General features: G+C 40.5%; 1 long non-coding RNA gene across 5 annotated transcripts in view; it reads right to left on the bottom strand.

Moving 5' to 3' along the window:
- Window positions 1–23,405, bottom strand: part of LOC102024747 — a 47,269-nt gene extending 23,864 nt beyond the window's left edge. For 3 of the 5 annotated variants that reach the window (XR_001233645.1, XR_001233646.1, XR_259223.2), the window contains exons 1-2: window positions 16,935–17,291; window positions 3,805–3,896 (exon numbers count right to left, since the gene is read on the bottom strand). This is a non-coding gene — a long non-coding RNA (uncharacterized LOC102024747). Of the gene's footprint in view, window positions 1–3,804; window positions 3,897–6,010; window positions 6,051–16,934; window positions 17,292–23,256 lie in introns of those variants that run through there. The other 2 variants (XR_001233648.1, XR_001233647.1) reach the window with 2 other exon arrangements.
- Window positions 23,406–23,411: the final 6 nt, after the last annotated feature.

The following is a 23,411-nucleotide window of genomic DNA, read 5'->3' as shown; positions in this document are numbered from 1 at the left end:
AAGGAGAATGATGGTTGTCAGAGCCTGGAGGGAAAAGAGAATGGAGAGTTAGTATTTAATGATTGCAGAGCTCCATTTTGGGGAAAAAAGATACAATTCTGGGGGTGGATGGTGGTGATGGTTGCACAGCAATGTGACTATTCTTAATGCCTGTATTGGTCAGCTTTTAGTTGCTGGGACCAAATTTTTGACATATACAACTTACAGGAGAAAGAGTTTATTTTCACTCATGGTTTCAGAGGCTCCAGTGCATGGTAGCTTGGCTCCAAGGCAGGAACACTGACCAGAAGGCCATGGAGGAGCAAAGCTGCTTACTATATGGCATCCCGGAAGCAGAGCACAGGGGAAGAGTGCCAGTGAAAGATGCACCCTCCAAAGACAGGTCCCCACCTCCAACTGAGCCCCAGCTTCTAACAGCACATTCAGCTATGAACATCAGCTGGTTAATCCACTGATGAGTGCAAACCATTCTCATGATCCAATCTTCTCTCCAGGAGTCTCTTAATGCAGTCAAACTGACAGTTAAGCTTAACCAGTACAACAGCCTGAACACATTTAAAGTGGTTAAAAAGGTAAGTTGTATGTTATGCGTACCTTACCATAGTTTTTAAAAAGCCACTCACTGGGGGAAAGGAACTGGCACTGAAAGCAAATCATTTCCACCCTGTGTACCATAAAAGGATTCTCCAGCCAGGGAGAATGCGACGGAAGGGAGGCAAGCATGAAAGAGACAGTGATGGGTTCCTGAGAAAGGTCTGTGTACCTTGCTCCTGGACAATGGGCAAAAACTTTCACAGACCTAACACAGAGGAAACTTGGACCCCATTTTCTGGAGTAAGCCCAAAGAATGGGAGAAATTCGGAAGGGGGAAAATATGGCCATGTATTATATCCTGGGTTATTTAAGTTTTAGCATCACAAAAGTCTAGGCCTCAGAAGGTAGAAAGGTAGAAAAACTACTGTGTGCCCAAGAATAGCAGGGAGGTGGCAAGAAGGGGAAATGAAGGGGCCATTATAACACTGAATTTGTGGCCAGGGACAATCTATATTGATGGGCAATTCAGAGTCCGTTGAGTAGAGTCAACTTGCGGAACCTGTGTCCCTCCAATGCCATGGTTCTGTGTGAGCCACCCCACAATTCATGTGTGATATCATGGGCAAGAAAATTACTTGAACTGATGAAAGAAGGCTTGAAATAGATTTTTAATTGCATCATGAAGTTTAATTTCTTGCCCATTGAGTCTCTGGTCTGATACAAAAAGCCATAATTATATTCCTTCCAATTCTCCAGTGGCTAGCCAGACAATGGAGACCTTTATAATTATATTCCATGGAAACTGTCTCCCTTGTATGAGGTCGCTCACACCCTTGTACGAGAATTCTCACCATTAGCAACTTCAGTGAGCATCACTGGGTGATGCGTCTCTGTGGGTTATTTTACTAGGAACTGGCCACCCAATCTTTAAGAATGTTAAGTTGAAAATGGCAGCATTGAATGTAAGAGGAATTTGTTCAAATGGAACAGTAAAATGTGGAAGCTCAGGAAATTGTCTTTTGTCCCTCCCAGCCAAGTTCCCTTTAGTGAGAAGATGAAAGCTGTGGTTCAGTGTCTGTTACTTTTTTATTTCATGTTCCATGTCACACTGAAGTTTCCAGAATGAAGAAACCTTGTTGAAAAATGTACTGATGAAGAATTAATTGCCTCAAACACATTAGTGGTAAAATTTGAGCTTTGTGTTTGCATGTGTGTGTGTGTGTGTGTGTGTGTGTGTTTGTGGTAGTGTGGAGGAAATATGGTTCTGAGAATTGAACCCAGGGCCTTTTTTTTTTGAGCTATATTGTCTTAGTTGCTTTCTTGTTGCTGGGGCAAAATGCCTATCACCCACAAATTAAAGAAAGAAAAGTTTATTGTAGCTCACAGTTTGTAGAGGCTTCAGTCCATAGTCAGCTGGTTCCAAGGCAGGCTAGTATGGCAGTGGAGAAACAGTCCATGGCAAGGCAGGCAGAAAGCAGCATGCCTTCCTTCTTTCCCTTTTTAGTCCATCCAGGCTAAAAGCCTATTGGTTGGTGGTCTTCCTATTATCCACACCCAGAGTGGTTTCCTATTATCCACACCCAGAACTGTGTTAACCTATCAGTGGACTAATCCAGTTACCACATTCTTATGATCCAGTATCACACACCCATGATCCAGTCATGCCCAAAAGCCCCACCTAGGAGTACATGAGGCTTTGGATGACATTTTAGATATAAACCATAACATACAATTCTAGTACTGTACTTAAATTTTTTTTTAATTTTAACACAGGTTTGTGCTAAATTTCCCAGGCTGGGGTTGGACTCATAATCCTCCTGCCTCAGTCTCCCATAGTCCTGAGATTACTGGCATGCATCACCATGTCTGGTATGAAGTTTCTTCTAAATGTGACATAGAGCTTTCTTAGAAAAAAAGGGGGAAATATCCATCCTCACCAGTAACAGGAAAATTTCCCTTTGTCTTTCATTCTCTGATAGGTAAACTTTCTTCTGTCTCCCAAAATGTTTTGGGGCAGGGAGTGCATCAGTAAAGCACACAACTTGTGGAGAATTGGGGAGGGATCTTCTTTTAAAGCCACACAGCCCATACCCAAGCAGTTTTCATTGTAAGTGACTGTTTTCTACCTAGGAGTACAGACAGGAAAGTGTGTTGAGAGGCAACCCACCTTCCAGGCCCCCTTCTGTCCCTCTAAGAGAGAAGCTTTCTTTCTCACCATAAATGCTTCCTACTCTTAAAAAAAAAGCAAGTGGGTTAACTAAATATAATTGTGCTACTGGCATGAGATATTTCAGCACATGGTCTTATTTTTGTTTTTCTTTAAAAGAATTATATTAAACCCAAATGGGTTTGAATAGGGTTTGTCTCCTCCAAGCACCTGGATTTTAGTACCTGAAAATGTCAGCTAATTGAAAAAACGTAATTCTTACTTAATATAGGTTTTACTTATTCACATCCCATTAATACAATTACCCCCAGTGCTAATTTCAGGTTTTAAATATAGTCTCATGTAATTGGTGGCTCTACAGAATCCCATTGCTTCATTTTGCATGTTCAACTACAGATAAATGTTCCCTGGACTATTCATACAAATCCTTCTAATCCTGGGAATGTGGTCCTTAAGTAACTAACCTCTTGCTGAAGAAAAAAATACTAGTCCTGGTCTTCATCACTTTTCTGTATTCTACTAAATCGAGGTTTGGGTAGTTTCCAGCTTTCTAGTGTCTAGAGATTTCATCTGTCTGTAAGACTTCTGAATACTCTTGTTTTCCTCACATTTCCATCAAGGACTCTCTCAGAGCTAAGCTTTTCCTCTTGCTTGCTCTTGTTCTCACTGACTCTTTCTCCCTCTTCACCTGGGAATTAAAGGTATGTGCTCTGTAGTCTCAGAAACCCTGGCTTTTAAGTGAGACCACAGTACAAATAATAAATGAGATGTGAAACAAGGTTGGAAGTGGGTGCACCCATGTCATATTTTTCACGATTGATTCTCTTGCAGGATCATTGTGGAGGATGATGAAAGGCCAATGAGTCACAGATGGGGTGAAGCAAAAGCAAATGAAATAAAGAAAATGAACCAACACAGACTTTGGTATGATTTCCTATTCGTAATTAGGCTTGATACCACCATGTTCGGTGACCGGTATAATCGCATTTATGTCTTTTGACTTGGTTAGAAAAGGAAGCAAAAAATGCTGTTTCAAGAGCACCACATTGCAATTTCAATGTACAACACAATTATTTCACAGTGAGCATCTACTGGCCACCTACCTACATCAAGGTCTGGCTCCTTAGTATGCGGAGTCCTTCCTTGATCTCATTCCATTCCATACCACTCTGTGTTGCTTTATTCTGCAGTCAGCCTATAATAATCACAAAACAAAAATAATGGATAGGGAAACAATGCTCGTGATGCCAGCTAATGTTCAGTTCACTAGTCAGGTGTTCATGACTACCCTAAACCAGGGTGGTACTCAAAATAACAAAGGTATGAGCAGAAATGAACAATTATCTAAAGGTTAAATGTGGATATTGGCTTGTTTTCATAGTTTTAGGTTGAATATATATCATCTCAAAAAATTTTTTTTCTGTTTTTTTTTTTTTTTTTTTGAGACAGGGTCTCGCTATATAGCCCAAGCTGGCCTCAACCTCTCGGTGATCCTCCTGCCACAGTCTCCTGAGTGCTATGATTACAAGCTTGTGCCAACATGCCTGGCTTGAAAAACTAAATATAATTTTTATCAAAATCTTAGGGCCTGGGTATAACCCAGTGGTAGAGTGCATGCTTAGCATGCACAAGGCCCTGGGTCCAACCCCTCGCACCAATCAATCAACCAATCAATCATATAATCAGTTATGTTTTTTAGTTGTATTATTATTATTAATTATTTTAGCAATACTGAGGATTGAATCCAGGGCTTTCACACTGAGCTACAGCCCCATCCCTTTTCATTTTTTTAAACTTGAGGCATAGTCTTGCTGAATCACTAAGCTGCCCAAAATTTGTGATCTTCCTGTCTCAGCCTGAGTGCTAGGATTATAAATATGGACCACCACATCTGGCCCAGTTATGTTTTTTAAAAATTCACTTTAGGTAACTGGGCATTTGCATAGCACCGAATTATCACCCCACTGATGATAGCAAATTGACAAGGGGAAAAGACAGCGTGTTAATGAAAACAGCTGTGGTGCTATCACATTAACTCAAGGATCAAACTTGGCATCTGTGGTAGTTATCTCTCTGTTGCTGTGACAAAATAGCTCAGCTAATTCAAGTTAAAGGAGAAAAGGTTTATTTTGGCTCATGGTTTCAGAGATTTCAGTCCATGGCCAGTTGGTTTTATAGATCTAGGCCTGTGGTAGGCAGAATATCATGGCTGAAGTGTGTAGTGGAGCAAAGCTTCTCACCTGATAGTAGCCAGAGGGATGGAGGAAGGACCCACTGTCCCAGTATGCCTTCCAGGGCTCACTCCCAATGACTACTTCCTCCAGCTAAGCCCCACCTGCTAACACTTTCCAACAGTGCCAACAGCTGGCAACCAAGTCTTCCACACATGAGCTACTGGGGACATGCTAGAGACAAACCATAATAGCACCACTAGTAGTCTAACAACCAGACTGAGGTCATGTATTATAAAGTAGGCAGCCCCACATATAGCGTATTCTTCAAAATGAGTAATCTTAACTCAACCAAGACTTCAAATATAGAGGCTATATTAAACATGGAGGAACAAGTTAAACCACCATCTAGAAAAAATTAAAAAACACCAACTTGAGCATGGTGGCACATACCAAGCTGAGATAGGAGGATCTAAAGTTTGAGCCCACCTAGGCTACATAGCAAGTTCAAGGCCAATCTGGACTACATAGCAAGACTCTGTCACAAAAAATAAAAGTCCAGAATATGGGATAACAAAACTAACCTGCAAGCCTAGTTTCTTTAAAGTCAGTACATGGGAAATATGGTTAGGTGGGGGGTTATGTTATTGTAGGTGGAAAATGACTGAACACAACAGTTGTAACATATGTTCCTTGATTGGATTCTAATTTGGAAAAAATAATCTATGAACTCAAGGTAAAAATTTTAATATGGACTAGATTGTATAATATTAAGGAATTTCTATTAATGCACTAAGTGGACTATGTTGGAATTTGGTTATGTACACTAGTGTCCTTGTTCTTTGGAGAGGCGTGCATAGGGAATAGAGGGTGATGGACAAGAAAAAATCCAGGTAGATGAATTAAAGGGTAGTAAAATGTGAATAATTATGGATTAAAGTCGTTGGGATACAGGTGTTCCTTTTACTCTTTTTTTATTGCTCTGTGTGTGTGTTTGACATCTCTATGTTTGAACATTTTTATGATAAAGAATTTTCTTAAAACTTTATCTTTCAGTATTTGTCTGGCGTGTGTAGGTTCAAATCTCCAACAGCACAGCACAAATTAAAAAAAAAAAAACTGCTTAAAAAACCCTTACCTTTATGTTATGGTTTGTGTCCAGATGTCCTCTCAAAGCCTCATGCAGTCATGGGGTGGGCTTGTAGAGTTTATGATTGATCCATGGTCCAATGCTGGGATTATGGGTGTGAGTGCTACACTCACCCTAGGGTGGGTAGCCTACATACAGTATAAGGGACAGAAAAAGTCTTCTCTCATGCTCCTCCCTGTTTTCTCTTGCTGCTTTTGCTATTTTCCACCACCATGAACTGTTGCCCTCTGCCTTGTGCCACTCTGCCTTGGAGCCAGCCAAGTATGGACTGAAAGCACTACAAATTGTGAGCTAAATAAAGTTTTCCTTTCTTAATTTTGTTGGTCAGGTATTTTGTCTCAGCAATGAGAGAAAAGTAACCAAGATACTTAGTATGTCAACAAATTAGATGTTTGAAAACTAATTACTTCTCCATCCATTTGTGCTAGATCAGCTTACCAAATTCATACAAAAAATTCAAAAACAAAATAACATACTAATAATCTTTTAAAAAGCAAGTAACACCTGAAGTTCTCATTTGAAAAGCCATCCACTGGCAAAAAGGAAATAAACTAAATTACATCAATTTTCCTTTAGTTATCTGTATGAGAAAAAAATAAAAAATAAAAAATAAAAAAAAGTACCTATTTTTTACAAGTCAAAATCAGTATAAACTGGGGCTGGGGATTTAGCTCAGTGGCAAAAGCGCCTGCCTGGCAAGCACAAGGTCGTGAGTTCGGTTCCTGGTACCGGAGAAAAACCAAAAAAAAAAAAAAAAAAATCAGTATAAACTGATTTCTTGTTGTTCTTATCAATGTATGATGTTTCAAAATGGATGACTTTAAAAGTGAGAACAATCCTGCTAATCATAAATTATTTGTTGCAATCAATTTTCCCATGGGAGTTAACTGAAGAAAAGAAAATACCTGCCAATAAAAAAAAGAGAGCTAAACTTAGGGACCTGTCCACAACTGTGCCAATTTACAAATTAATAAAATAATTTATTCCTCACATGTAATTTCAATCAGACTACTTTCTCATATGGAAATGTGTAGAATATACTAATAAAAGAAAGTATTATATTATATTATATTATATTATATTATATTACATAGTTCTGACTTAAATCCTGATCTGGTGGTTGAGCGATGATTGATAAAATTGTTGAAATTTATTTCCTGCAATAATAGAATGAATTTCATTGGGGCATCACGGAAATGACATGATCCTGGAAGTTTTGAGTAATGCCAAATGTGGTGACAAGCGGTTGTAATCCCAGCACTTTGGGAAACTGAGGCAGGAAGATTGCAAGTTTGAATCCAGCCTGGGCAACTTATTGAGACCTCTCACAAAAGTTTTAAAAAGCAGGAGTGTGGGTGTAGCTCACTGTGAAGGCCCTGGGCTCAATTACTGCCCCCCAAAAGGTGGGCAGCAGGTTACACTCATGTGTCTATAGTCTACATAAATATCTGTTGACCTTAGGCAAGTTCTAAATCTCCTCGAGCGTTAGTATTCTCAGTTAAATATATGCATGATTAGACAAAAGGTTCTTCATTTGAGGTGGAAAATTCATGAGTCCTCTGAAATGTCTGAAGTCTTTGTATATATTAGAGTACAAGCATTTTTGTGAGACGAGATGTGGTGAATTAAATATGGTCACGAATCTTTAGAGCATTTCCCATCTGAAGGTTTTGTCTATTTCCTTGCTCATTGAGCTGGGCTATGCTTGTGATACCCTCCAACCAAAAGAATGAGGCACCAATGTTGTCGTATGATTCAAGTCCTCAAGAAGCCCTGAAATTCTTGCCTTCATTCTCTTGGAATGCTGCTACCTCCAAATAAATAAGCCCCAGCTGCTGCTGGCCCAGCTGACAACCAAAATAACCATCAAACATGTGAGTGAGGCTATCTAGGCCATTCAGCCTCAGCTCAGCCATCAAGACCTGAAGCAATCTGAGTGATCCCAGAAAAGCCAGCAGAAGAATCACCCCACTGGGCCCAGCACAAGTTGCAGAACTGTGAGGAAATTAATGGTATAGGTTGAGTCATTCTTACTTAAAGTACTTGGAATCAGAAGTGTTTCTGATTTCAGATTTTTAAAAAATTTTTGATATTTGCATATACCTTGATATTTTAGCAACAGAACCCACGTCTAAGTGCAAAATTCTTTCACATACATATTGTATATACACCTGAAGATAGTTTTACACATTATTTTTAGTGTGTTTGCCTTGAACTGTGACCCATCACATGAAGTCAAATGTAGAATTTTCAACTGGTGGCATCACATCAGTGCTCAAAAAAATTCAGATGTTAGGGCATTTTGGAATTTGGGCTTTTGAATTAGAATTGCTCAATCTATAGTTGTTTTAAGTCACTAAGTTTTGGGATGGTTTGTTATACTGCAGTTCTAACTACTGTACTTCAAAAGGGTATATAGCTTTTATCTGATCTGCAAAGGTTATGAGTTACTGAATTTGAAATAGATTGTTTAAAATTTTATGATTCCTTGTTTCTGCTCTCTTCATAAACTATATCAGAGGCATGATTTGATTTAGCAAGGTTTTACTGAATTTTAATGTAAATCCTAGAATTTTTGAACTGAAAAATCAGCAGGCCCTCAAATCTATAGTTCAAAGACATTTTCTACTTTCAAAAAATAAAACTGTGGGGCGGTGTCTTGGAACTTTTCTCATTTTCCATCTTTCTTAAAGATTAAAGAAATTGCATCTGAAAATTCTACTAACACTCTGGTTTGTATTTCCAAGTCAGTGTTTGAACTTATTTAGACATCTATCATTTGCTAAGTGAACTTTCTCTTCAATTTTTTCTCACCAGACTTTGTTCTACCCCTCCTAGTTGAAAGAGTGAAATAAAAAGTTCCCCCTTGCATCCTTTATTATGGACATAATGCCATCACAGACATGCAGTGATCCTACACTTTCTTGCTTTACTTCAAAGAGTCCTCCTCATCACTTAAATGTTAGCTGCTTTCTGGATTTAGTCTTTCTGACTCTTTTCTTATATATTCTTAATAGAGGTTTTTTGTATCTTTGCTTATTTTTCTAGATCACCCTTCACAATTTACATACACTATAAAAATATATCTCAATAGAAGATAGTCTGAAGATACTAAATTTCTTTGGTTCCCTCCTTACTTTTCTTTTTTGTCTCCTGCTGTATCCTCACCCTCACTTTAGACCATTAGCAATAGTAGTCTCAGAATTTTATTTTGAGGAATAGCCCCCGATTCTTTTTGGAATCTCAGAGCAGGGTATCAAAAACAAGCTTTTATAATTTCCTGAAATATTTTTAAGCTCAGACTAACAGTGTGTTTCTGGCAGTGACCGCATCCCTCTGGAATTTTCTGATGGCCAGGTGGCCCTTTTCCAGGGTTTCTGTCTTCTGATTTTCCATTCAAGTCCTCCTAGTTGGCCAGAATTAGAAGCAGGGTGTTAATCCTCCTCATCACTTTCTCTCCTTTCTGAAAGATGAAATTATCACGTGGGTTAGCAATTCTCAAGTTCGTTGTACACTTGAATCATTTGGGGGCACTTTAGAAAAAAACAGAAGACAGAAAGCAATATTTGGTGAACCCTGAGAGACTCTGGTTTAATTAGTACGGCATGAAGTCTGCCTATCCAATTCTGTTTTAAACTCTGGGGCGATCCTAACGTGCAGTCAGAGCTGAGAACACTAATTGAGGAAATCATGTATTTATCAGATGTTCTGAATTTAGGAAATGAGACATCTGGCAGATGCCTGGATAGCTGAAGCCCCCATCATTAAGATTTTTTGAATGCTTTTCTTCTCTAGTCCATTAAGTTTTAACACAGGCAATCTAGTTCTAGCATGTCTAAACAGGATAATGACAACCAGAACCACGATATTACTTTCTGATTGTTGATATTAATCTCAACACAGCTCTACATCTTTAAACAAGATGAACTGAGTCAGAAAAAGTCCTTGGAAAAGTTCAGAAAACCTGGCTTGGGACATTAGTTTTCCTGAAATTTCATATACAGATTACCTATGTTGCTCTTGCTTTTCTTATTAGTGAAGGCAGTGATTGGACAAACTAAGTAAATTTAAAATAAGAAAATAAAACAAAATGTTTTCTTCTTTGATGAGTTCTCACGTTGGTTCTGTTTTAGCAAAAAAGCCATTGAGATGTCAAATACCTTTGATTTTTGTTTCTTATTTTAATGTAATATGAGTAGATATTAATAAAGAAAATAAAAAAGCACTCTCCTATAAAAAATTCATGAAAAATAATTAGAGAATAGCAATAGCGAATACACTATCATAATCTTAAAAGAATGGTCAGCATGACTTAGCATACGAGTCATACACAAAAAAGACTGTCTTTACAAAACAAAACAGGTAATAGCACAAAACTTTCTCCACACATTCGAGGTTTTAAAAATTTCAAAATTCTAGTTGTTAATCATTATCACTGCTATGGTTTGAATGTGTCTCCTAACATATATGTCCCCATGCCAATAGTGCTGAGAGGTGGGCCTAATAAGTGGTGATTTGGTCAGGTCTCTGGCTTCAGAAATGGATTAATGACATTATCTGGGGAGTGGGTTAGTTATCAAGACAGTGGGCTCATTATAAAAGTGGATTTGGACCCTATCTTGCTCTTCTGCCTTCTTTCAGTGATGACAACATGAGGGTGGTCAGATGCCAGCACATTGCTGTTGGACTTGCAAGCTTCCTTCAGGCCAAATACATTTCTCTTCAGTATCAATTACTCAGGCTATGGTATTCTGTTAGAACAACACAAAACAGGCTAGGGCAACCACCAAGTACTGTACACAAATTCAATTTTCTACAAAGTCATTTTTCTTTCTCAATAGAAATGGCCTTGGTCTGATTGTGGTGTCATCCTCACAAGCAGACTAGTGTCATTGGGATATTTAGCGGAAAATGGTATTTTTAATTAGAAGTCACATGACTTGAATGAACATATATTCAAAGGTTCTTGAAGAGGGCATGGCTGTATCTTTGCAGTCACCAGCAAACTTTGGGATGACTATGCAGTTCTGTAGGTGTTGTTGGACATTATCAGCACACAGGAGGAAATCAGCTTTGTATGAATTAGAAATGGCAATAGAAGAACACGAGGATTGGATTTTCCTAAAACTTTCTCAAAGAATAAAAAGCTAGAAGTAGAACTTTCTAAAACTCTAGCTCTAATCTGCTCTGAGTTAACTGTGGAGAAACTGCTATCTGGGGACAGAAGAAGTCCAGAGGCACAGTTTACAGAAATCTCCAAAGACACCAACAGAAAGGATAAGCAACATTCTCACATTGAAACACTGCAACTGCTTTCAATCAAGCAGATTCTTTTGGAATCACAAGCATGTTGTCAATAGTTTAGCTCTGCAAATGTTTTGCAATATGGTTTCATCTGACAAACACTCAGTAGAAAGCACATGTAGAAAAATGGTGTCAAATAACGTTAAAGGGTGTGTTTTGAAACTGTGTACCCTCCAGGAAGCTGGTGTTGGCCCTTTCTTCAAGTCATGCCATCTTGATCTAGGATTAGAGCATTTGAAAACAATGTATGAGAAGGTGGTAGAATGAAAAAGAGTGCTTGACAAAACAGGACAGTGCTAACAGCACAGTGAAAGCAGGTGATACAGGGTTTCTTAAAACTGCTGGGTTTAACTCAAAGTGAGTGATATTTTAAAGCCTTGTTTATTTTACATAGATAGACATACCTAGCTACATGCAAATATTTCATCATCTGCCGTCAAATATCAACCCTGAAAATAACATGTACTTTTGCTCTGTATAAGTGCAAAACTCATAGGCTCACATACAAGTGGTTATAGGAATTTTATTTTTTTATTTTTTTATTTTTTGGTTTTTTTTCTGGTACCAGGAACCAAACTCATGACCTTGCGCTTGCCAGGCAGGCACTTTGCCGCTGAGCTAAATCCCCAGCCCCGATTATAGGAATTTTAAAAACAATTGGGTTACATTTCTTCTCCTACCAAACTTGTAGTCTTCTTTGTTTTTGTCTTTTACTTGTTGATTTATTTATTGTGCTGGGGAAGAGGTATAACTGAACCCAGGGCCTTGTGCAGGCAAAGCGTACCTTCTACCACTGAGCTACACCCACTAAAATTATAGCCCTTCTAAACAAACTTGCTGCCATTCTGTAGAAATAAGAAGATTCCTATTGCTTCAAATTAAAGTCCACAAGAAATAGGAACCCTTCTCCACTGCTGGTGGGAATGCAGACCGGTGAAACCACTGTGGAAATCAGTTTGGAGAGTCCTCAGAAAACTAGGTCTAGAGGTCCCATTCAACCAGCTATCCCCCTGCTGGGTATTTTCCCAGAAGATCTAAAAACATCATATCACAGTGATGTATGTGCACCCATGTTCATAGCAGCACAATTTGTAATTGCTAAAATGTGGAAGCAACCCAAATGTCCATCCACTGAGGATTGGATAAGAAAATTGTGGTACTTTTATATAATGGAATATTACTCAGCTGTAAAGAAAGATAAACTCGAGGCTTTTATAGGCAAATGGTCACAACTAGAGACCATACTCATAAGCGAAATAAATCAAACATACATGTGAAAGCACCGCATTGTTTCTCTAGTGTAAAGCCTGAAAGAGTTAATTTAAACTAGGAGATATGATAGACATTGGGAATTGATAGGAAAGCACTCATAGGTAAAGGATAACTGGGATATGGGAAAAGAGAAGGGAAAGAAGGAGAAAGTTTGTATATATGTATATGCAGGATAGTTAACACAGGAGTTCTACTGTCCTGTATTTCCTTGCTGAAAGAAACTGTCAGTGAGGCATTGGTTGATTAGCTTTGTATGTCTATATGTGTTTTCATGAGAAACTACATTGAAGATATCAATATGTAATACAATAAGCATTGTTAATTCCCTACCACTCTGTTTGTAACTCTGTAATGTCTGTACTGATCCTTTGCTATTTTGTAAAATGTTGTTGGTCTGTTAGTATTTTCCTCCTTTTATTTCTAAAATAAAAAAAAAATTAAAGTCCACATATTAGCAGAGGAATTAATGGTTATGATTTATTGAAAACAGATCATTTTTTCACTTAAAAATAAGTATCCATTCTAGAAATGGCTTGCCATGAGGGTGGTGATCATGTTCCTATCTGGGGTGTACATTATGAATTGTTGGGGCTGGGGATTTAGCTCAGCGGCACAGCGCCTGCCTGGCAAGCGCAAGATTGTGAGTTCAATTCCCAGTACCGGGGGAAAAAAAAAAAAGAATTGTTCTTTCTACTTCTTTCTTCAGGAGTGCGGGGAAAAAATATTTTTAGCACTTTTAACGGTTATTCCTGGTTTTGGTTTTGGGTCTGCAAACAAGAAAATCAATCAATCTGATTTGATCCAAAAATAGTAGGTGCTCCTGCTTTGGTATAATACAACTGGCATTGCACAAATGTTGGCATCAAAAGAAGACATTTACTTCTTCATTTGACTTGAGTCAGTGTGAGTTAATTCAAAATGTCAAGCATGATTTAGATAAAACATGCTCGAAAAAACAGTACTGGTTGGTGAAGAAAGAGGTTAATGAGGAAAATGTAATCCCGGCTCAAATGTCACTGGAATGCAAAGCCACATTTATTTGCATGTGTGGTATCTGTAAAAGGTCCAAGGAATTTTGTTTTTGGTGTTTTGAATTGTTTATAATGTATTCCTTTATTCCATCTACTAACAATTCCCAGAAGTGATGGAAATCAAAGAGAGAAAAATATAAACGAATTTGGGTTCTAGGACAATTACCAGTTGCAACACCAGCTCTAGCTACAGTTCATAAAGCAGGTGATTATGGGGACAATAAGGAAAAATGTCATTAAATCGGTAAAAATGCCTTGAATCTTGCCAGTTCTGCAATAGCGCCTAGAAGTCTGACACTTCAAAACAGTCTATGCCAAATTTTGCAACAAAATTTCACCCATAAAGATGCTCATTTGCAAGGATTTGGTTTAGATATTCCAGGCTACAGAACATGAAACAAACTGGGTAATTCCTTTGACGTTATTATATTTTATTAAATCACTCCCAACGTGTCAAAGAAAACAAATCTATTCTTTTAAAAGTAGCCCTGGAAAGGTCACCAACTTTTCAACAGACCGATTTCTCATCTCACTTTTCGGTTATTTTCTTGCTCATTTCATGTTCAGGAATCGCTTCGTTAAGAATGTTGGATTTCAAAACAACCCCACTTTCCTCTGAGGCCCAGGAGCCACAGCAGAGCTCAAGGGTGGAAAGCCGCAGGCCATCAATTCGCCAGGAGCCTGGCCTTGGGAGCTGGGGATGTCTTGGCAGAAAGTCAGTCACATTAATGTTCAGGCCACAAGTTCCCATTTAATATGCAATAGCTGCCCTATTGCAGCAAAGTGTTAAATGCTACCTCTAATTAATCATAACAGCTTTACCATTGCTTCAACTTTTATTTCAGAGGCTCAGTTGGTCACTTTAATGGTTCCCCTTAGGCTTTCAAATATGAAAGAATGAAAATAAACCCCAAATTAATATATTTATAACACGTTAATATTTCTATTTCTGGCATGTTCTTTTAGATACAGAGGGTGATACAGTTCTACTGTAACTAAATTCCTCTGGAAACCTCTTCTACTAGAGTTTTCAGAGGATATTACCTGCTGGTAGGCAGCCTTGAGCTAAGGGTTTGGCTGGGGGAGGCAGGGCACCGTTAAGGAATTTAGGAGCACTGTCACCTCCCCGTTCCGCATACTTCTCAAGAGGTCAGGGAGCAGTCATTCTCAAAAGTCTGATCCCTGAACCAGTAGCAATGCCCCTTGCGCACTTGTTAGAAACACAAATTCTCAAGCCTTATTCAGACCTTCGTGAATCAGATGTGAGGGGGGCAGCCCAGCGATCCATGTTTTAATAAGCTCTCCAGGTGATTCTGGTACCTTCTAAAGTTTGTGAACTCATGTTATAAGGAACAGTAAATTTCTGGCACAACAAAATATTGAAAATAGTCCCTACTTGATTATGTATGGGGCAAAACCGGTATTCTATCTCAGGGCAGAGCTCTAGTAAAGCTAAAAGGAACAGTTAGGTCCATCTCCCCTAAAATCTATATCTGAATCTCCTTTCCCTTTGCCTGACTAGAAACCTAAAGCCCTGGCCAGCATGTTTTTACATGAAGAGAAACAAGGAAGGCCACTCCCAAGCTGGGTCTTGACTCAGCTATTCAATCTTACCATCCAGAATGGAAAAATAAATGGGAGATGGTTGATATTCCCGAGGACAGGCTCCAGGAGGTCTACTTACCAGGAAATAGGAGAATAACCTCTCATCTAGTAAACGTGGTTTACACAGTGTCCTAAAGATTAAACAGTAAAAATAGTATCTGCTTTTCTTGGACACTGACGCAGAGAGGTAGAAGGAGAAACAGAAGGATCCCTTACTCCCTGTATCACTCCCTAAGTCCCTAAATTGCTTTTCCATGATTCACAACTGTTCTATTCACCCCAGTTAAGATGATGGGTCTCCTGTACAAAACTTTCTGAATCCTGGCCCCCTGGCCCCCTCTTCCATTTCTAGCTTGAATAAGCACCTTCTGCTTCAGTGTCTGCTCCACAGTTCCTAGTCTAATTAATCTTCCCATTATTGCTATGAGTGCTCTCCTAGGACTCGGTGCCATTCTTTCTTACCAGACCTCTTCCGGAGCTGGGAGCCTGACATGCTCTCCAGAGTTACTTTCCCGGTCAGGAAAGCTGGGTTAAGACTTTGAAAACTGCGTGGGCACCTGCCAATCTCCTTTTCACTGAAAGTCGCGCTCAGTGTCAGGACTGCCAAGGGTTCAGACCCATTGCAGCTCAGGCCAGAGCAGCAGGGGGAGGCGAGGGCCTCAGCCTCGCACCCTAAACCGGAAGAGCATAAAACTGATGGGAACCTTGTTAGAGAAACAGGGAATTTTCTAAAATCACAGCTTTCAAATGTCTTCTAATGTCACCTGTAAGAAATACATTTTACACTGCAACCCAGTACCCACAAATAATGGGGGAAAAAGACTTGTGAAATACTTTTTTAAAAAAATTCTTCTGATATTATCTAGTCTAGTTCACTTTTTAAAAAGCTAGTCAAATCTTACGTTCTTGATTTCACTGAGTTATTAGCGGCTGGCAACCTGCAGTTTGAAAATCTGTTCTCACTTGTACACTGTAATAAACACACCACCAGTACTATTAAAAAGCAGCATTAATAGCACATTGTCTCCATTAGTAATGTTGCTGAGCGCTCTATGTGTTTGAGTATGTGTTACTGTCATTTCAATTAAAATCTTAAAATTATAAGCCATAATAGCAACTCTCTTCTCTTAGTCTTTCAGTGAGTTTTTAAAATAACTTCTATTAAATTCATCTTAGCTTCAGATTTGGTGATGATTTGCAACAGCAGCACATATGATGGCCAAATTTTCATGAGCAGATTAGTACTTATTTTCCAAGTTGCAGTATTTCCATTTCGTTGAGTTTGGTTTAAATCAAGTTAATATAATTGTACAATGATAGGGTTTCTTCCCTCTCCCTGTTAAAATTATAATAATTGGAAGATTGGAAACATTTCAAAAGATTAAGAAAAAGGGGGGTGGAAAACGGAAACGTGTGTCGCCTAGAATAGATTCAGACCCCTAACTGTCATATGAAAGCGCCTCACAGCCCTCCTTCACAGCTCAGAGGATTTCTGCTGCTTTATAAACATGCATAGTTTAGAAAGAGCCTACCACGCATGACAGACGGAGACAGGCTCCTGCATCCGCAGGAATGAGCGCACCGAGGCGCGCGTGCCCACCCGGCCCCACTTGTCATCTGCTATCCAGACAGATTCAGGATGCTGGCAGATTGGAACCGGCCTTAACCTCTCCTCGCTCTCATCCCAAATCAAAACCCACCGTAAACACCGCGAAGAGCCAGGAAACCTCACGGCTTTAATCATTTCCTTTCCCCAAGCTCCATGTGGCACACAGGACACTCCGCTTTCCTTTAGGGTTGCAGTCATCCTGAGAGGGGTGCAGAAGAAAAGGCTTCCACGCGGCGGAGGGCGCAGAGAGAAAGCGCCAATCCGAGCTGTGCTCTTCCAACCGTCTCTTCGCTCCACTCTGAGCAAGCCTGGAAATGCTTCAGCTCTAGCAGGGGTTGAGAGTTGGCGCCACCTGGCTTTTTAAAGAAGAACAAGAGGCAGGAGGTAGAGGTTGCAGCAGAGCCGGTGTGCATTCGGCTGCAAAGCCGCGGTGGGCGGGAAGCTGGCGGCCCTGCACTGCGCAAAGTGAGGCCTTTACCCTTTTAGGACTCACGCGCGGGGAACTGCCCTCGCTACTGACGTCAGAATAGCGGGTTTCGCATTTAAAGCAAGTCCAAAGGCAGAGGTAACTGTGGCATCTAAAGCATTATGAAGAAACTCCGATACTTTTACTGGTGACCAGCTCTGGTTATTTTGCGCCAACTCCCTATACCGACCTGCAGGTAAAGGAAAGACAGGAGAAAAGGCAGCCTAGGATTCTGATCTCCACTCTGTGGAGACTTAAAAAAAAAAGCCAGATTAAATGAGTCTCCTGTGCCTCGGTTTGTTCACATGCGCAATGAAGACAATGACACCGTTCCCTTTGGTAACTACTCCAAGGGACTGCAGCGGAAGTCAAATGAAAAACTGGAGGGACTGTGCTTCAACGCTGCTAGTTTCTTAGCAAGGTAACACCGTCATAGAGAAAACGAGGACTGGCTATTATCACCCATACAGTGCCTTATAAACTTGCACTGTTTGTGTGCATGATGTAATGGATTCACAGAATGACTGTTAGTTGGAGACCACAAGTCATTCTATCTAGAACCTGCACAAGTTATCAGAAAGCAATTACCAATCTATTTCAGTGTGCCTCTCAGAGGCAGGAATCTACAGAAAGCAGAATCTAGAGAATCTAGAGAAAGAAGTGTTTGGAGACTGTCTTTCCATTTCATATAAACATACAGAAACATAAACACAAACATACATACACAAAACATATACACCCTAAGAGCAGGTATGGAGTTGTGCTCACATGCATGTATACAAAGTATGGATTTACATTTGTTATAATAATGATGTATGTATGTTGCTATTCAGTTGTCAAAAAGTCTTTTGCATTCACTTTTAATTGTTCTCACAATATTAGAGGGCACTTTTATTTATGTAGTTCAGGCTGGCCTTGAACTCACTGTGGTCATCCTGGCTCAGCCTCCCAAGTGCTGGGGTTACAGGTGGTGTTTACCACCATGCCCCATATGGAGGGTATTTTTAATCCTCATTTTACAGTTGAGAAAACTAAGCTCAAAAAGGAAAACTTTCTGCAGGTTTTGATGATAAATGTTAATAGAACCAATGCCATGTATTCTAGTCCTGGGTTATTATTATGTTCAGCAAATGGACACTTACTGTATGCCAGATGCTAAAGCATAGTGGTCACAAAGAGGAAAGAAACATTCCACTGCCCTCAAGGAACTCAGTTAGCGGAGAGGAGGAAAAATTATACTCCTTTGGGGCTTAGAGAAGGTTTCCAGGAGGAGACACCTGGGCTAAATCCTGAATGATAAATGGGATACAGACCACTGAAAAAGAATGGAGCTACAAGCCAGGCCTAAGGGACACACGCATAGACATGAATGACAGAGAAACTAAGAGTGTTACGCAGAGATACAACTTAGGTTGTGTGCAAGGAGTGCAGTGAAAAAGGAGAAGATGGATCATTATGAACACTGTGTGCCCAGCATTTGGGTTTTCCTCAAGTCTGAGGTACAGTGAATGGGAGACTTGAAGTAGAAAAATTATAAGTTCAAATGTTATAGTGCATTTGCATGACCTAAAGAGCTGCCCTGCCCACAGACCAGATGGTACACTGGTAGTGGACAAATGGCAGAATGATGCAGGCAAGCCAGGCTTGGCGCTGCACACTTGCAGGAGGATCCTGAGTTGGAGGCCAGCCTGGGTCACTTGAAACTATGTCTAAAAATAAAGAAAATAAAAAGGCCTAGAGAGGTAGCGCAGCACTCAATCCCCAGTACCAGGCAAAACTCAGTGTCATTGTTCAAGCAGGAAAAAAGACAGTGGATTTGAAAGCTATTTAGAAGCATCTGGTGACAGTGGCCAGGTACCTTATGGGCCCAAGTACCAGACGGCTGGGGGCACTGTTCACACAGACCAGGAGCGTGGATTACAAGTACTCCGTGGACTAGAAAGGCATTCTGTTCTGAAGACAGAGTTTTAAAAATCGAATTACATCTATCTGGAAATGGCCTTGCGTAGGGAGTTCGATATTCAGATCCAGCACTCCAAGAAGAGGTCTGAATAGTGAGACATGCCATCAACATCAACTGAAGTCATAGATGGTTGGTTAAAAAAGGTTGCTAATGTGCATTAAGTGCTGACTATGTATCTGACATTGTACAAAGTCCTTTTGGCCAACTGTCTCATTTAATACTCACAATCATCTCAAAAAGTGTTATAATTATCGCCCAAGGAGAGAGTTTCATTTAAAAACAGACAAGGTCCAAAATAAGACCTTGAGGATTACATTTAAAAGAGCTCTTTTTCCCATGTTGCTCAGCTATGGCAAAGAACAGTTACTTAATCCTCCACACTTAGATGCAGAAGGCTCCATGTGCACTGGCTGAGTTCTCAGCTCTACCGTTGCCTAGGACTGCATCCTGGAGAGGCTGTTGGGACCGGGAGCCCCTTCTCCCACTGTCTGAGTCTCTGCTAAGGGAGATTTCCTCAGACCTGGTGCTGCTTGGTGTTCTTTCAGTACCAAGTCATCAGTGTCCCCAGCCTGAAGATGATAAAGGAAAAGATGACTTCAGTGCAGAGAAGTCTCCAGGCCCACCATACACCCAGGAAAAATGGATCACGACTGTTCCTATAAAACACACTGGATTCTAGCCAGGCAGGAAGAGGTGGGTTAAGAGGGAAGAAGTGTCCCAGACTTCACTTTCAACAGAGCAGACAGTACTTGAGCCACCTTCTTGTATCAAAAAGGCACTCCCGAAAGCAAGAACAGCTTTACTCCTTTTTTCCCCTTTCTTTTTTTCTTTCTTTCTTTTTTCTTTCTTTCTTTTTTTCCTTTCTTCTTTTCTTTCTTTCTTCCTATCCTTTCTTTCTTTCTTTTTCTTTCTTTCTTTCTCTTTCCTTCTTTCTTCTTTCTTTCTTTTGTTCTCTCTCTCTCTTTTTGAAACAGGGTCTCAGGTTGGTCTTGGACTCACTGTGTAGTTCAGGCTAGCTTTGAACTCATAGTAATCCTCCTGCCTCAGCCTACTGAGTGCTGGGATTACAGGCATACACCACCATACCTGGCTCTACTAGTTTATTCTCAATGGTGGACAACTCTTGTTAGCTTGTCCACTTGTCATCCTCGCCAGTATTGATGAACTGGGAATTTGTTTTGTAAAGGAAGAGAATAGAATACTACTGTGAACATTGGCTCAACTTAATTTGCTTCTTTTGGGTTTGAGTAGAAATTTTGTCCCTTTTATATTGGGCTCAGTTTTAGAAACAACTAAGACTTGGGGCTGTAGCTCTCACTAGAGGACCTATTGTCTCAGTGGTTCTTATCACTGAGCCGAGCTGGTATGTTTAAAGAAGCACCACCCAAAAAGAGGTGACATGGAAGTAGAAGGCAGACTATTAGAGAGGATGAAGGAGATCAGGAAAGGAAGAGTAAAGAAGAGGATTGGAGGGGTGAACAGAATCAAAAGGTCATGTATGTGTATGTGAAAATGGCACAATACAGCCCATTATATTGTATAACTAATATGCACTAATAAAAAAAGAAGCATCTCCAAGCAAAATGGTACTGATATTGACTTTGCTTCGAATTTGTGCTCCTTGAGCCAAATGTGACAGCCCATACCTGTACTCCCAGCACTCAGGAGGCCGAGGCAGGAATCAGAGGCTAGGCTGGGTTATATACTGAGTTCAAACCAGCCTGGAGACCTGACTACACACAGAGGCCCTGACTCAAAACAAACAAATAAATATAAATAAAGAAATAAATTCATGCACCTGAACCCAAGAGCAATATATGCTGGCACAGTTATTTCTGGTTTGAATGAGAACATGCTAGTGGCCTGAGAGTAGCTGGAGTAGGAGGAAGAGTAGCACACATAAATCTGCCCTGCAGTAACTTTCTTAGAAGATGGCCCTAAGTAGAAAGCTGGCCTGGCCTCTCCAGCTGTGCGATTTCAGAAACTGAGCACTCTGGAACACAAGTTAAAGGGGTTACTGCCTCTCAAAAGGCTTTTCTAAGTGTAACATTCTCAGTATGTCACACAAGAATGAGCAAGGTTCTGGCATTCGCTCTGCAGCTTCCATGTGACATGGGTAAGGGGAGTCATTGAATGCTGATATATATAATGAGAGAAGATGAGAACCCAAGTCAGATTTATGTACCCCACAGAGAATCTTATGAAATTTTCCACCCAAGAATTAATATTTATGTGTATATGCCTATATATTGTAATACCTCAGTTTACAAATGCATCTGCTTGCAAACAACTCAGTTCTCAAGCAAAAAGCGTTGGACAAAATCTTGCTTCAGTTTGCAAACTCCACATCCAGTGACAAACACAACCGCAGCCATGCTCCCCAAATCATAAAACAAACTAAGTTTGTAAACCGCTGTACCACTATATATGTATGTTATACATGTATATTCATATATAGAGAAACAGACAGTCAGAGCAGAGACAGAGACAGAGGGAAAAAAGGATTAGTGAAACTGAGTGGCCAAACATACAGTAGGTTGATGGCTAAGCTAGGTCTGAAGTACGCTTTCTAACTGTTGGAAGGATAATTTGCCCACTGGTCTCTGTGTATATCATATATGTCACCAGAAAGCTGGAAGATTTGATAAGATTCATTTTTAATCAGCTCCATGTGTGCTGTGCTTCCTTCCCCCACCATCATCAATATTGTGTTAGAAAGAGCTGCATGTTCTGGCGACAGCATGGATCTTCTTTTAAATGGGAGTCCTAAGAACTCACCCCTGCCTTTAATACTAACTCTGCATGTAAATTTGCTGAAGGATAATATCCTGAGTTCATTTTTCATAGGCGATGAAAGGAGTCCATTTAATCAGTGAGGGAGAAAAAAGGAAGTTATCCAGCTTGTTCCCCCACGTACAGGGATGTGGGATGGTGAACCCAGCCTGCACCAAGCTGGGGAAAGAGGGCACTTCCCCAGCTCCGGGCCAGCTGTGCTCCCTGGGCAAATAACTTTACCTTTTTAGATCTCAGGTTATCTTGAGGACAGTTCACAAGTTAAACTAGATGATTTTTAAGGACCCCTAACATTCTGAGATTCCCATGGAGAACTCTTGAAGCAAACTAACTGAACTTAAGCCAACTATGCTCTGCCCTTGTCTGCTAAGTATTAAAAAACAAACAAGCAAACAAGAAACTGGGACAGTGGTCTAAATAACAGTAAAGAGAAGAGTTTTGCAACTGAATTTCTCTTAGACAAATTAAAAAGCGGATCGATAGGTTATTGCTAAATATTTGGTAAGTGTCCCTACACACGGAGTGTGCTAAGGGCTCAGGATACAAGCCAGTGTATCTTGGTCAACTGTGGACGCAGTTACTGACAGGAAAATGTGCATTTGCAGAAAAATGTCGCTGTATAATACCAAAAGAAACCTAACATCTTTGAATATGATCGTTTCATCCCTGCCGCAGTCAACTCTGAGTCCTAGGCAAGCTGCAGCTTCTGGGATTCGGTCTCTGTACCCCACTCATCCTCACAGGCCCGTCCCAGAGTAGATTCTGCTTCTGAAAGGCCTGGTCGGTAGAGCCTCCAACTGCTTCCTGTGATCGCCCAGCGCCCTAGGTAACCTGAGTCCGCGGCTCCCTCCCATTTGGAGAGGAAAAAAGTGGGGGGCGGGGGAACGAAAGAAAAGAAAAGAGAAAAATACTGAGAAACATATTTTGGCAGGCAAGGCCTTCGGAGACTACCATATGTGCTCCATATTGAGCAACTCCTGGTCTTTGAAGTTTTTCTGAATGTAAAGGCATTATTCTTTCTCAAACTGCGGCTAAGTAGTACAGACATTAAAACAATGAGGCCAGAACGCGCGGACGCGGGTCTAAGTGTTTAATTCGTCCTTCACCCAAGTGCCTGCCACCAGTTAGCCCCCAGTTCGCACCCTGGCAGCTGGCAGCGCTGCCATGCCCCGGCCCCATCCCCCTCCTCACCCCGGCTTTGTCTGCATCCTCGAACACCTTAGCGCCGAGCTCGGAAGTGAGTACTTTCCCACACGCCGGGCGAAGACGCCCAGATGTTTCCTGTGTCACGGGAACGAGCCCAGGTCGGGTCTGAGGCGCTCCGCCGACGGCGGGGCTCGGGGCCC

The sequence above is a fragment of the Chinchilla lanigera genome, unplaced genomic scaffold (genome assembly GCF_000276665.1).
Source record: "Chinchilla lanigera isolate Chin_1 unplaced genomic scaffold, ChiLan1.0 scaffold00002, whole genome shotgun sequence".
In the NCBI taxonomy this organism is placed as follows: domain Eukaryota; kingdom Metazoa; phylum Chordata; class Mammalia; order Rodentia; family Chinchillidae; genus Chinchilla; species Chinchilla lanigera.
The sequence above is the reverse complement of the archived record's forward strand: the minus strand, read 5'-3'. Positions and strand labels throughout refer to the sequence as shown.